At 42.2% G+C, this 13,837-nt stretch overlaps 1 long non-coding RNA gene across 1 annotated transcript in view; it reads right to left on the minus strand.

Annotated features, from left to right (window-relative positions):
* The window catches only part of LOC143986609 (uncharacterized), a 97,226-nt gene that overhangs the window by 75,863 nt on the left and 7,526 nt on the right, over window positions 1-13,837 (minus strand). The window lies entirely within an intron of this gene.

Here is a 13,837-nt window from a genome sequence, read left to right on the forward strand (position 1 = left end):
TTGCGGGGTATGTCGAGCCCAATTAAATGTGCAGGAGCGGCGATTTCACTGTCCGTGTGGTCGGTGGTGGAGAAGCGCCATTAGTTAGCGGCCATCTTGGTTCTTAGTGCACGAATACCCTCAGTATAAAGAATTTTAGGTAATGGCAAAGAGTTACAGTCTCTCCCCACACAAACAGGCTATGTAAGGATACACTTTAGGGTACTGGGTGTAGCAAGATGGCCGCCGTCATCCAGAACAGGCCGAAGCCAGGGCCTTTCCTGGGAAAAGGAGCTGCTGTTGAGTAGCCTTGGTTCCTGGGGGGTTACCAGGGCCTGTCCTGCTTCAGTCCCCTCACAGCCCAGAAGGATGAGACCCACCCGGCTGGGATAGAATGGCCTGGGGGTAGGATGCAGCCCGCCCTGTGACTCACCAGGCCCAGAGAAGTCCGTGGAGGGGATCAATCGCTGGCTCCCGTTTTCAGGGTCCAGGCGACCCGGAGGGTCCTCACCTGGTGACCTCCCGCTGCCGATGCGGATAGTCCCGGCCGGTGTGTCAGGCGAGAGCGGCGATCCCGGAGGCCGAGTAGGCCGCAAGATGGCGGCCGGCGCGCCGCTGGTGGCGTCCACGGCGGGCCGAATCGTTCCGCCCGAGGGTCGAGAAATGCTGCCAAATCCAGATGGAGCTGTGCGGGAGTGCCCAGGCTATCAGGCAAGACCTGTACAGGGCGAAACAAGGCTTCCACAGCGGAGGATGGCTGCGGATTCTAAACCGGCCGGCGGAGCTCAGCCTCAGCACGTCCTGTCTCCTCGCCGTCCGGCCACGCCCCCCCGTTGACGTTCTTTTAAAGTTTGCTGCACAACATTTAGACAAGCCTGTGAAATAATGGCAGAATATAGTCTGGTCAGATGAGACCAAAATTGAATTCTTTAGAGTGCGTAATACACACCATGTGTGAAGGTCAAATGGCACGGCACATCACCCCAAAAACACTGCTATAACAACAGTGAAGTTTGGTGGTGGGAACATCATGGTGTGGGGCTATTTTTCAGAATACGATACTGGCAAACTTAATGTCCTTGAAGGAAGGATGAATGGAAAAATGTACCAAGACATTTTTGATAAAATATCTGCGGCCATCTAACAGGATGATGAAGATAAAACAAGGGTGGACATTTCAGTAAGACAATGATCCCAAACACAAATCCAAGGAAACTCTCAATTGGTTTTTAAGAAAGAAAATAAAGCTGCTTGAATGGCCCAGCCAATCACCTGACTTGTTTCCAATAGAAAATCTATGGAAAGAACTAAAGATCAGAGTTCATAGAATAGGCTCACTGAACCTTCAAGTTTTGAAGACTGTTTATGTGGAAGAACAGGCCAAAATCACACTGCATGTTACTAGTTCCTCCATACTGGAGGCATCTGAAAGCTGTACCAACAAAAAAACCCTCACAGTTTTTACTGCAATACTAACCTTTAATCTGGAGCTGTCCCGTACATTAATTCCTTTCTGCCACTTGATGTAACCAGTCTTCTTGACTGAATGATGAGAAGAGCCATCCCACCCACTTTCTCTGAGTCCAAGCTGTCATGAACTGCATTAAATGATGCTTATATATCATTACATGAATGACTTGTGTGCAGCAGTAATGACCTTCCACCAGAGCCACCAGAGAAGAAGAACCCGTAATGTCAGGAGACCAGCCAGAAGTCCCTTAGGCTTTAAAAACTGTAGAGAAGGGAGTTTAAATGGAGTCACAGTTTTAAAGGTGTGATACTTCATGAGTTGACTAGTGCTGTATTGGTCACCAACTGGCATTGGCGGCCAGTGTAACCAGATTTATTCAGGTAGAAGCTTAAGGTTTATCTCTATCTGTCAGGAAGATTGAATGTATGGCCATGCCCGAAGCTCTGTGCGTGCGCATGCTGCAGCTCATGAACCAGTACATGATCAAAGCTATGTGTGCATCCATGTGTGTTAGTGTTAATTAGTGTGCACATCGAGCACTGGCTTTGGCACCTACAGCCTTTTTTAAAGCTCAGCACAACTAGGGAGAACTGCTGAGTGGTCATAAGTTCCTGTGCATCATGGCCAGACTCACATCCTGCTATCATGTTTTTTACCTGCTTACTCCTTGACCCTGCTTTATTCTAATCTCCTGTTGCTGATGTTGAATCATGTCCTGACTGCATCTTTTCTCTGCTGTTTTGGTACTTCTGTTGCTCATAAAATTTTGACCGCAGCTTGGCTTCTGACCCTGCTCCCGTCTACTGATTGGGTACCTCTGTTACTTAGTTGTTGCTGACTCTACCTCGTCTTGACTATGTCTTTGCTTCATGAACCTGCAGATTTTTGTGTTCAACCTGTGTGCCACCATTTTGCAGCATCTCAGCGACAACCAAACTGTCATCTGGTGACCTATCATGCAAGAACCACCCGTCATCCTTTCACCAAGTCCTGGATTTTTGGACAGGTGGTGTAAGGAAAGCCCTTTTGTCAGCTTGGCCTCTACTAGGTACGTGATGCCATCTTTTGGTTTGGGATTGAATAGGGAATAATTAAAACCCAAACCAGTTTCTTTTTTTGTGTCTGTGTCATGTAGGGGAACATTTCCTTCACTTCTTGTCCCGAAACTGCAACTGTGAAGATATAAAGTGAGTGGAAATTGTCTAGAGAGGGGCAACCCCCTCAGACAGCTGCCAATAGAACATATGTCCCAAATAGAAAGCTTACCTTCCCCTCCTGTTCCATAACCATATCATTATGAATATCTCATCATATGCAGTTCTGACAACAGTGGTCAACAGAATGAATAAACAGCATGAATCTCACCTGCAGGGACATAGATGTCTATAAACTCCTGATCTGAAAAAAATTTGTGGGTGGGGACCCCTGCACCCATGCACATGTGGATAACTTTTCACGCAGTGTGTGCTCACCAATGCCCAAGACCAGGCATAGCCTGCCATTCCCCGACTCAGAGATGAGCTTTCACTGTGTGCAGTAATAAACATACAGTTTCTCCAAAAAGAGATTTGTCCCATGTCACTCCACACTGTAACTTACATGTTTGCACTAGGAGGGATGTACCGAGTCTGCTCCCACTCCACCACTCCAATATACCTCTGTTACCTCACTCCCAGTAACAGAATGGGGCTCTGCTCAACACCTAGCGTGGGCCTCATAAATGCTCTCACTTAACTCTTGTAGCTTCTTCCTTCGCATGGTAAATCATAGCAAATACTTTCCTTCTTTTCTTGCAGAGTTTTTTTCGTAACGGTGTTACAGCATACCCCATAGTGCTTAAGAGACCCAGGTTCTTTTGAATACAAGAGAACCAACATGCATCCCTTTAAATTACTTCAGACCAGGCTCATGAGAGTTAATATAACTTTACTGAACAAGGGCGGCATAACAAGTGTGGCAGTTCAATATGAACAATGTCGATAAGCCTAACTAAGATAACATAGCGGCCCAGGCATACCACCGTGAGGTGAGGGTCTATTACGACATTATCCATAACTGGATGTCCTCTGAATCTTGGTTCTTCAATAGCGCCAAGGTCCATGCTCACAGGTGATGCTGTAGCACTGGGAACCACTGAAAATCTGCCTTTTTTGGACCTCAGCTATCCCCTTTTTATAGCAGAGATGGGCTGGCTAGGACCAAAAGCCCAGGAATTGAGCTTACAACATTTAGCCCTTTCCCCTGGCCTGAGCCAGCCAATAACTCACTACAACAACATGTTTCAACTTGCCTACACTTGTACAGTCCAAACCTTACTCACTCTATCCCAAAACTACAAAAAAATGTCATGGCTAAAGATATATTATATATTTCATATGTTTATCTAGCATATTTATGATTACTGTGGGGGGTTTGAATTTTGAAGACTGAAGGGACAATATAAGTGTCCTAGGTTTGGCCAAGCTTTCTGCCTAACTTATAATAGCTGAGCAGAGCTAAACCAAGGAACCAAATGGCTACCTCATTAGCTGTTTCACTATTGTGGATTGATTTGAATTGCTTTGTCAAATAGAATCTGTAGCAGAGGCGGTGGGCACAATCACAGAACATTTTCCAGGATGCCATAACAGCAAAGAAATAAAGAATGCTGCAAATAAGTGCCTCTAGGTTCCTGCATGTTAAGCCTATTGCTGCAGTTGTATTTTATGTTTTTTTGTTAAGAGGGTTTCATTAAAGCCTAAGCTCCCCATTGCTATATCTCAGTTCATGTTCTAAATAAAGATATTTGCATCATCTCAGAGGCTTGCTTCGCCTGGCTTTTCTTGGGTTTCGATTGCCCCAGCATGAGCTCTGTCTGATTTACAGAAATGATAATAATTCTTCCTTAGAAGTTAAATAGCATGGGTGAATGTCATTGCGTACGTGGACAACAACGCTGCAGGTCTGCCTGGTTCATCTCATAACATTTTATGTGATGCTGAAAATATTTGCCACTGGAGGTTAACCCGTGATTGTTCGGTGTGGAAGGACTGTCATTCTAAATTAACATATGCAGATTTGTATTGGAAGGAAGATCCATCTTTCAGTGCTAAAGTATATACAGTATATGCATCTTATTGCTAATTGCATATTGTTAATGAGCTTCTTTAATTCAGTAACATACATAATGAAGTAGGAAAATAGAGAACACATCTGCTATATACCGATACAGTTTCAGTGCATTTTGGACATGTTTAAGGTCTATCTATACCAGTGTATCTCAACCTTATCCAAGTCACGGCACCCCATTATAAAATGTAAAAAAACACAACTTAGCCCTTGTACACACGATCGGAGATTCCGACAATCAAATCCGTCAGATTCTATCCGTCGGATTTTGTCCGAAACTGTTGTATACACACGGTCGGACGAAGTTGTCGGAAAATCCGATCGTTCAGAACGTGATGACGTTATTTTGTTACGACGGGACTACGTTCAGGCTAGTAGCCAATAGCTTTGATGTAGGAATTTGATCTGAGCATGCGTGGCACTTTGTCCGATCGGAATTCTCTACACATGATCGGAGTAAGTCCGATCGAAGCATTTTGTCGGAAAATATTTCCGGCAAGTTGGAAAATTTGGTCCGATGGATATTCCGACAGAAACAGTCCGATGCATACCACACACAGTCGGAATATCCAACAAAACGCTCCGATCGGACACATTCCGTCGGAATCTCAGATCGTGTGTACAAGGGCTAAGAGTTTTATATATTGCAGCAACATCCACACATACAATGGGTAAAATAAGTATTGAACACATCACCATTTTTCTAGGTAAATATATTTCTAAAGATGCTATTGACATGAAATGTTCACCACATGTCGGTAACAACCCATGCCATCAATGCATACAAAGAAACCAAAACAAATAAGTTCAGAAATTAAGTTATGTGTAAAAAACTGGAATGACACAGGGAAAAAGTTTTGAACACGTTAACTGAAATGTGTTTAATACTTGGTACAAAGGCCTTTTACTACTTTTTATGGCTTTTTCTTTTGAGTTCTCCTTTATGACTAAGCCCACCAGTTTTTTGCACTGCTTAACCGCTTCCCGAACGGCGCACGCCGATATACGTCAGCAGAATGGCACGGGCAGGCATATTGGCATACAGGTACATCCAATCTTTATTGCCGCCCTGCCACCGCGAGCGTGCCGCCGGCAGCGCGCTCGTGTGCCGGTCGGGACCCCCATGAGTCCGGTCGCGGGTCCCGTGGACTCGATTGCCACGGGCATACCCACGATCATCTCACGAGGCGTCAGAACGGAGAAATGCTGTTGTAAACAGCATTTCTCCATTCTGCCTAGCAACTAGTGATGCTGATCTCTGCTCCATGTGATTGGAGAAAAGATCAGTGTTCACTAAATGAAAGCCCAGCCCTCCACAGTTAGTAACACACCCCTAGAAACGCTTAACCCCTACACTGCCACCGCCTGGTTAACCCCTTCACTGCCAGTGTCATTTACACAGGAATCACTGCATTTATATAGCAGTGATTGCTGTATAAATGACAATGGTCCCAAAAATGTGTCAAAAATGTCCGATGTGTCCGCCATAATGTCGCAGTCACAATAAAAATCGCTGATCGCCGCCATTACTAGTAAAAAAAAAATTATTAATAAAAATGCCATAAAACTATCCCCTATTTTGTAAACGCTATAACCAATCAATAATCGCTTATTGCGATTTTTTTTTACCAAAAATATGTAGAAGAATACGTATCGGCCTAAACTGAGGGAAAAAAATGTTTTTTATATATTTTTGGGGGATATTTATTATAACAAAAAGTAAAAAATAATGCGTTTTTTTCAAAATTGTCGCTCTATTTTTGTTTATAGCGCAAAAAATAAAAAACGCAGAGGCGATCAAATACCACCAAAAGAAAGCTCTATTTGTGGGAAAAAAAGGACACCAATTTTGTTTTGGAGCCACGTCGCACGACCACGCAATTGTCAGTTAAATTGACGCAGTGCCGAATCGCAAAAAGTGGTCTGGTCTTTGACCAGCAAAATGGTCCGGGCTGAAGTGGTTAATGGATATCTTTAATTTTACTTTTATTGCAAAAAAAGTCCCTACCCTTCTTTTAAATATTGCCAATTAGGCATTGGTTTTGTGACAGGCAGCAAAAAAATACACATTTAAAAGATTCAAAGGGAAAGCCATTTTTTGTGTTTATAAAGCTTGATATTACGGTGAATAGAAAAGGATGCTCTTCTCCAGGAGAGACATTGATTTGTGCAATGTTTCCGGACTAGAGGTGCCCAACCTCAATTTCTGCACACCCACACCATCACATCCATCACATTGCACAAATACAGGAGGTATGTCTACTCAGCACAGCACCATCTCAGGGTTTTTCCCATCCCATTCCAGCTGGCCCGCAGCTGCTTCTTCTCCTTGAGTTATTGCCACTAGAGGAGACCACATACATACCAGACAATCCAATTTCCTTATTTTTAATTGTGCTGGAAAATGCCCACAGATTGACCCTTGGATAAAATCAACACTAGAGCCAGATCTGATACACATACCATCTTCACTGATTGTATTATTGCAGTAACATTGTATGTACATGAGTACATTTTTAAAATGAGTTATACCCTGACCTGGACTTGGAAATGTGCAAACATTCTCCAGAGGGACCAGTCAGTCTGTTTATATTCGTGAGCTGGTGTAAGCTCCAACAGAACTATAGGAATATGGGAGGAGGATGGTGTACTGGGCTTTTTAATTAGATACAATTTTAAAAGAGGAAATATCTTCTTTTTTGTAGTTTAAACTAACTTTTATTTAGAATGTATATAAAATGTACAACATTGTATAATGTATTGAATGCTTAATGTATATAAATATATATAACTATTTTTTTACAAATAAATATTTCATGATACACATTACACATAATTCACAGAGCATTATGAGTTTTCCAAAGGAATAGACTTTTTTTAACAGATCAGCTAAGAATAGACAGGTAAATGTCTCAAAAGAAGCCTAAAATTCCAACAGCTTATTGAAAATGTAAATCTTCAGATGCAGTTCTCCATACTTACTAAAAATTTATCTTTTACCTTGTTTTTTTTAGTTTAGAGGAACAAAATAAAATATATTTAAATTAATATTAATTCCTTTAACTTTACCCAGTCATGACTGACATACTGTATACTTATACAATAATGTGATTATTCAGTCTTAAAGTAGGACTATTATTATTATTATTATTATTATTATTATTATTATTAATAATAATAATAATAATAATAATAATACTAATAATTTTATTATTATACAAGATGTATATAGCGCCAACAATTTGTGCAATGCTTTACAACATGAGGGCAGACAGTACAGCTACAATACAATTCAATACAGGAGGAATCAGAGGGCCCTGCTCATTGGAGCTTACAATCTAGACTGGAGAATCAAATGATGTGGGATAAGCTGATGGAGAAAAATCAAAGTACAGTTGTTAGGTGTGGACAGAATAAGCTTCTCTGAAGAGGAGGGTTCTCAGGGATCATCTAAAAACAGAGTAGGAGATAATCAGACAGATTGGGGTTGGGAGTTCCATAGGATAGGAGAGGCTCTGGAAAAGTCCTGGAGGTGAGCATGGGAGGAGGTGATGAGAGAGCAGGAGAAGTTGGGAGGAATGAGTTTGGTTGGTATTTTGAGACAAGGCTAGTGATGTAGCTGGGGGCTGAGTTGTGGATAGCTTTGTAAGTTGTTAGTATTTTGAATTAAATTCTTTTGGTGAGCGGAAGCCAGTGGAGGAATTGGCAGAGAGGAGTCGCAGACATGGAGCGGTTGGTAAGGTGGATAAGTCTGGCAGAAGCATTCATGATGGACCAAAGGGGGACAGCGAATGTAAAGGTAAGCCAATGAGAAGGGAGTTTCAGTAGTCAAGGTGAGAGAGGATCAGGGTGTCCATTAAAATAATTTGTGCTGCAGCACATATTTAGAGGTTCATCTGCACCTACAGTTTTCTCTTACGCTCCCCATAGATATTTACAATGTCGTCTAATTCCTGCTGAATTGGCCAAAATTCGAGCTCTGGGTAGCTTTAAAAGCTCCACCTGGCTCAACAAAAATCGATTTAAAAAATGGACTGAGATGGGTGGAAAATTATCAGAGGAACAGTGACTGCCCCCTCTCAAATGCAGTCAGTGTTGAGGTATTCAGGCCAAACAGAAGAGAAGGTGAAATTGCACCGCTCCTAAAGATCACCATATAAAGTCTTGTACTGCTGTCAATTGCAGGGTGCCTGCCTGGTCCACGACCCAAAATTCCATAAGGCAAAGAGAAAAGTGGCGGCATTGCATTGATTAAGCACAGTGGTGCTAGAGCTGTGTTTGTGTATGTCTTGTCCAGGATTTTAATCATTTTTCAATAAACATGGATTTTTAATGCTGGAAGTGCCACCACTTTTCTCTTTGCCTTTGAGATATTCAGGCAGCCATGGGTGCCGTGGTTGCCCCAATAGAGTAGATCTAACACTCTGCTACAGATCATCTGGCCACTCACTCGCAGCCATAGGTGTCAGCTCATTGTTGATTGTAACGGGTTAGAAGGTAGAAGTTCAGGTGGTTTACCTGTGCATTTTTAACCACTTCAGCCACGGAAAGTTTACCCCCCTTCATGACCAGGCAATTTTTTGTTATATGATACTGCGTTGCCTTAACTGACAATTGTGTAGTTGTGCAACGCTGTTGTAGCACCGACCCCAAAAGGAGCTGCTGATTTAAATTGAGCCTGCACTCTACTGAGAAACCCCCCTTCTGAATGACTCTGTCCCCTTGGCACAGCTGTGGTGCAATAATAATACAATACAGTGTAAACAATATAATGTGCCTGTGTCTATCCCTCAGGATCCTCTGGCTCCACCTGGTGGGGAAAGACAGTAAACCACACACTTGTACTCTTAAACAGGAATACTTTTACAGAAAATATAGTGAATGGGTGGTTACAGAGTTTGCACTGTCGTTCCAACATAGAACGTCAGCACAGCATAAATCAACAGTCAAAAACAATAAACAGCATGCAGGTATGTTACTATATAGACCTGGGAGCTCCCCTTATTTAAAGTCTAACGTGAGGCCTCACTTAATGTATTTCCTCCTTTATCTTCTTTCTTCGCTAGCTTAAATAGTTTCTCAAATAATTGTAATCCAAAGGGGTAAGTAGAGAAAGTTAACTTAGAACACTCCAGGTGTAACTCCAGAAACTTGTAATCACACTTAGATATCAAAGTGTAACGGGCCTTGGGCCTACTAAGTGTCAGTTGCTCCGTTGCACTTACGTGGAACAACAGGTTCCAGCAAGGCCTATTAGTAAGTCTAAGTACGTGTAATAGATTAATTGGGTCGCAACCCACTAACCAATCAGACCAGAGTTCTGAGTGATGGCTCGAGACCTACAGCTGCAGCTTGCTTCCGCTGACTAGGCCAGATGCTCCGTTTCACTCCACCGACTGGATCCGGCCCTCCACTGCTCCAACCAGCGTCTCCAATCCCTGTCGGTCCGATCACCAGCTCTTGGCTCCATCAAGTCACCCAGCAAACAGTCCGGTTTGCACTCCGCGGTGACTATCTACCGATGCATCCGGGAACCAAGAGACCAAATATGGCCGCTGCAGTCCCTTTTATACCCTACCCAGCATGCACTGTATATCAAAGTGTTCATGGGTAGGTCACACAGACTCCTGGGTAAATGAGGTCAGATGACCAAAGTAAACACAGTCACTTCCTGTTATCTTACCAATAAGCGTATATTGATCAGTTTGCGCAAAAGTTGGGATGTTTTTATTTATTTAAATTTTATTAGTAATGGCGGTGATCAGTGATTCATAGTGGGACTGCGACATTGAGACACTAAGTGACACCTTTGACACTTTTTTGGGGACCAGTGACACCAATACAGTGATCAGTGCTAAATAATATGCACTGTAACTGTACTAATCACACTGGCAGGGAATGGGTTAAACATCAGGGGCAATCAAAGGGTTAAATGTGCTTTCTAACTGTGCTTTCTAACTGTAGGGAGGGTGTTCTTGCACTGTAAGAAGATAAAGATCCATGTTCCTGCTTAGAAACAAAATATTCCTGTTGTCTGCTGTCACAGAACGATGATCTGCCTTGTTTACATAGGCAGGCCACCATTCTGTCTGCCTCAGGAACAATTGGTGGGTTTCGGCAGACATGGGGTCCGCTGGATCCGCTGATTGGCTCCAGCTGTGTCCAATCACAGCAGAAGCTGGTCGCTGGCGGCGCATGTGCCTCAGACCCGGAAATCAAAATCACGTACAGTTACATGATTTTGCGCTAAAGGGCTGCCCTGCCACAGTACATATATGTGGGGTGGTCCAGAGTGGTTTAGAGTGAGCCTTCCCTCTTCTCTCTATGGTCTATGCCCGAAGTGAAGATTTCTCCATCAAAACTGTTAGCGTGGATCAACTGATTTTCACACAGGGCTGAACAAAAGAAAATAAAGCTGTATATGAGCACCTTTAACCCCCCTGCTAAATACCACAAATAGCTGTTTATCCTGCCAGAAAAGTCCACCCAAGGAAGTTTGCTGTGTGAACGTGATGATGAGCTTTGTCACTGCTGATTCACAAATTTTTATTGGTTTGGATTGACAGCACTTCCTCAGCTACTAAAACCCTTCCACTGTGAGCTGCAGTGTCTGCGAGGGGGATTGTGTGAGACACAAATAAAGAAGGATTTGGCTCAGTAAATTACAATATTTGTGCAAGCTCAGTTATGAAAGCTTTCTCCCAGCTCTCAGCTCCCAGCTCTTGGGTGTGCACAACTGCATCCAACTCATAGCTCTACACTATAAGTAGCTAAAAGATAAATGTTATCAAATGTTTGAAAAGGCCAATCAATATTAGTTTTCTTTAAAGAATAAGTTTACTTTCAAACAAAGTGCACTGATTGTTTTTCCCACTTTCCCTTAACTATTCTAGCCCCTTTTCCTGAATACACACTTATGCCCTGTACACACGAGTGGATTTTCCGTCTGAAAAAACTTGGATGGTTTTTCTGACGGAATTCCGCTGAAGCTTGGCTTGCATACACACGGTCACACAAAAGGTCTCTGAACTTTCGACCATCAAGAACGCAGTGACGTACAACACTATGATGAGCCGAGAAAATTAAGTTCAATGCTTCTGAGCATGTGTCGAATTGTTTCCGAACATGCGTAGGAATTTTGCACGTCAAAATTTGTACAGACGATCGGAACTTTTTCCGACCGAAAAATAGAGAACTGCTATCAATCTTTTGTTGGCTGGAATTCTGCCAGCAAAGGTCAGATGGAGCGTACACATGGCCGGAATTTCTGACCAAAAGCTCACATCCGACTTTTGCTGGCAGAATTTCTGATTGTGTGTACGGGGCTTTACCTCGCAATGGTAGCTGCTGCTTTGTGCTTACATACTATCTGGCATATCTTCTATAAGGTTCTATGAGACCATCTCAATGTACTATGTTCATTTATTTTTTTAAATGTTCCCCATTAGTTCTTAACTACGTATTAAACTTACACCTGATGTGAAGTCTTTGTACAAGGGGAACTATTTGATAATGTTTGAATGCCTCATGTCCCTTGTTTTTTTTGCTATAAAGATGCATCTTTTGTCAAAATTGTTGTGCCTGCTTAGAACTCTTCCTCCTCCCATTAGAAAGATATTGATAGATTTTAGGGGACATCAAGTGAATAAGAAAACACCTTTTGCACCAAAAGCTCTTGGAGGCTTGGGCTTACTGCCATTAAATAATATTCCAAGCCACACAGTTGGCTCAGTTGGCATTATGTAATGAAGCATCAGAGACTTCCCAGTGGCTCCACGTGGAGGCTTTATCAAGTCATACTCTACAGACACTTAATTGTGGATTAATTCTAAGTTTAGACCTCCAATTATTTTCCCCTTGTTATCACATTTCCTGGCATTGTGGGATAGAATAAATGACAGACATGGTTTCAGGTCCCCATATGCACCTTTAACACCATTTTTGGGAACCCTATTTTTGTGTGGAAAATTAGTTTGAGCTCCTTTGACTAGTGGACCAATAATGTATTTTTTACAATTGGAGATTCTTTAATAGTGGGGTGGATGGACATGGATTATCTTAAGGCAAGGCATCAATTACCCACAAAGGAGATATTTTGATTCCAGCAAAGATAATACGGTAGTTTTTACAACAGCAGATAATTAAACATGCCTCTAATACTCTAAGAACCTCTTTTGAAATGCTATGTAATAAGTTATTCAAAGTTAAAGCTTGGATTATATACACTATTACATTTAAAAAAAAACAAATTGTCCTATGTGACCTATTGGAAAAGTGATTTGAACAAGGCTTTGGAACTTTTTCAGTGGCATAACGTGGTTGCTAATATGTCTAAAGTTTTTATCAATACTACCTTGAGGGAAGCAAATTCTAATCTGATGTTTCGATGTTACTTAGTCCCTACTGAATTAGTTGAATGTAAACAGAGAATATCACCTAGGTGGTTAAGGAAATACGTAACCAAATGTACCATGTATCATACATGGAGGCTGTGTCTCAGAGGTTTTGGACTAGAGTATCTGCCTGGAGTTTTCAAATCCTCCCTGTGCCTGGGTTTCCTTTTTTAGGAACTTTGGTTTCCTCCAACATTCCAAAGACATGCTGGTAGGTTAATTGACTCCTGTCTAAATTGGCCCTAGTATGTGTACTGTATGTATGTGAGTTAGGGACCTTAGATTGTAAGCTCCTTGAGGGCAGGGACTGATGTGAATGTACGATATACTGTATATGTAAAGCATTGCGTAAATTGATGGTGCTATTTAAGCACCTGTAATAAATAAATAAATAAAATATGTGCATATACACAGTGACTCTAATTAATCTTGAAGCTCATCTACAATGAGAGAAAATATGCTACCTTGCAGTGGGAGTGCCCCCATAATGCAAAGTTAACTGATTGTTTAGGTTTGGGGGATTCAAAAAACTGTTTTACTTACACGATCCTCCTCTCCCCAGATAGTAATCAATTGGGCTGTAAGTTTGAAAATGACTTGCTAAGCTATTGCTAGACTTGCCAGGCTGCAGAATTGCAGCAAGTCCACATTGCATGATTTCAAATTACCTCTTTTTGCTAGCATTCTGCAAGTCTGCTGCAGGTTATGGTTCAGTTATGTTGTGCAATAGTCATCCCACCACAAGGGGCACTGTGACTGAATTTTCATGCTGTAGACTTGCAGAGCTCTTGCTGTAAGCTCACCATTGCAACTCTGCTCTTGCTAGAGACTTGCAGCACAAATTTGCTACAAATTGAAAAAGTGTCTACTAGAACCTTGTGCTTCA

This window comes from Lithobates pipiens, unplaced genomic scaffold (genome assembly GCF_037356315.1).
Source record: "Lithobates pipiens isolate NorthernLeopardFrog02 unplaced genomic scaffold, aLitPip1_a1.2 Scaffold_17, whole genome shotgun sequence".
Classification (NCBI taxonomy): domain Eukaryota; kingdom Metazoa; phylum Chordata; class Amphibia; order Anura; family Ranidae; genus Lithobates; species Lithobates pipiens.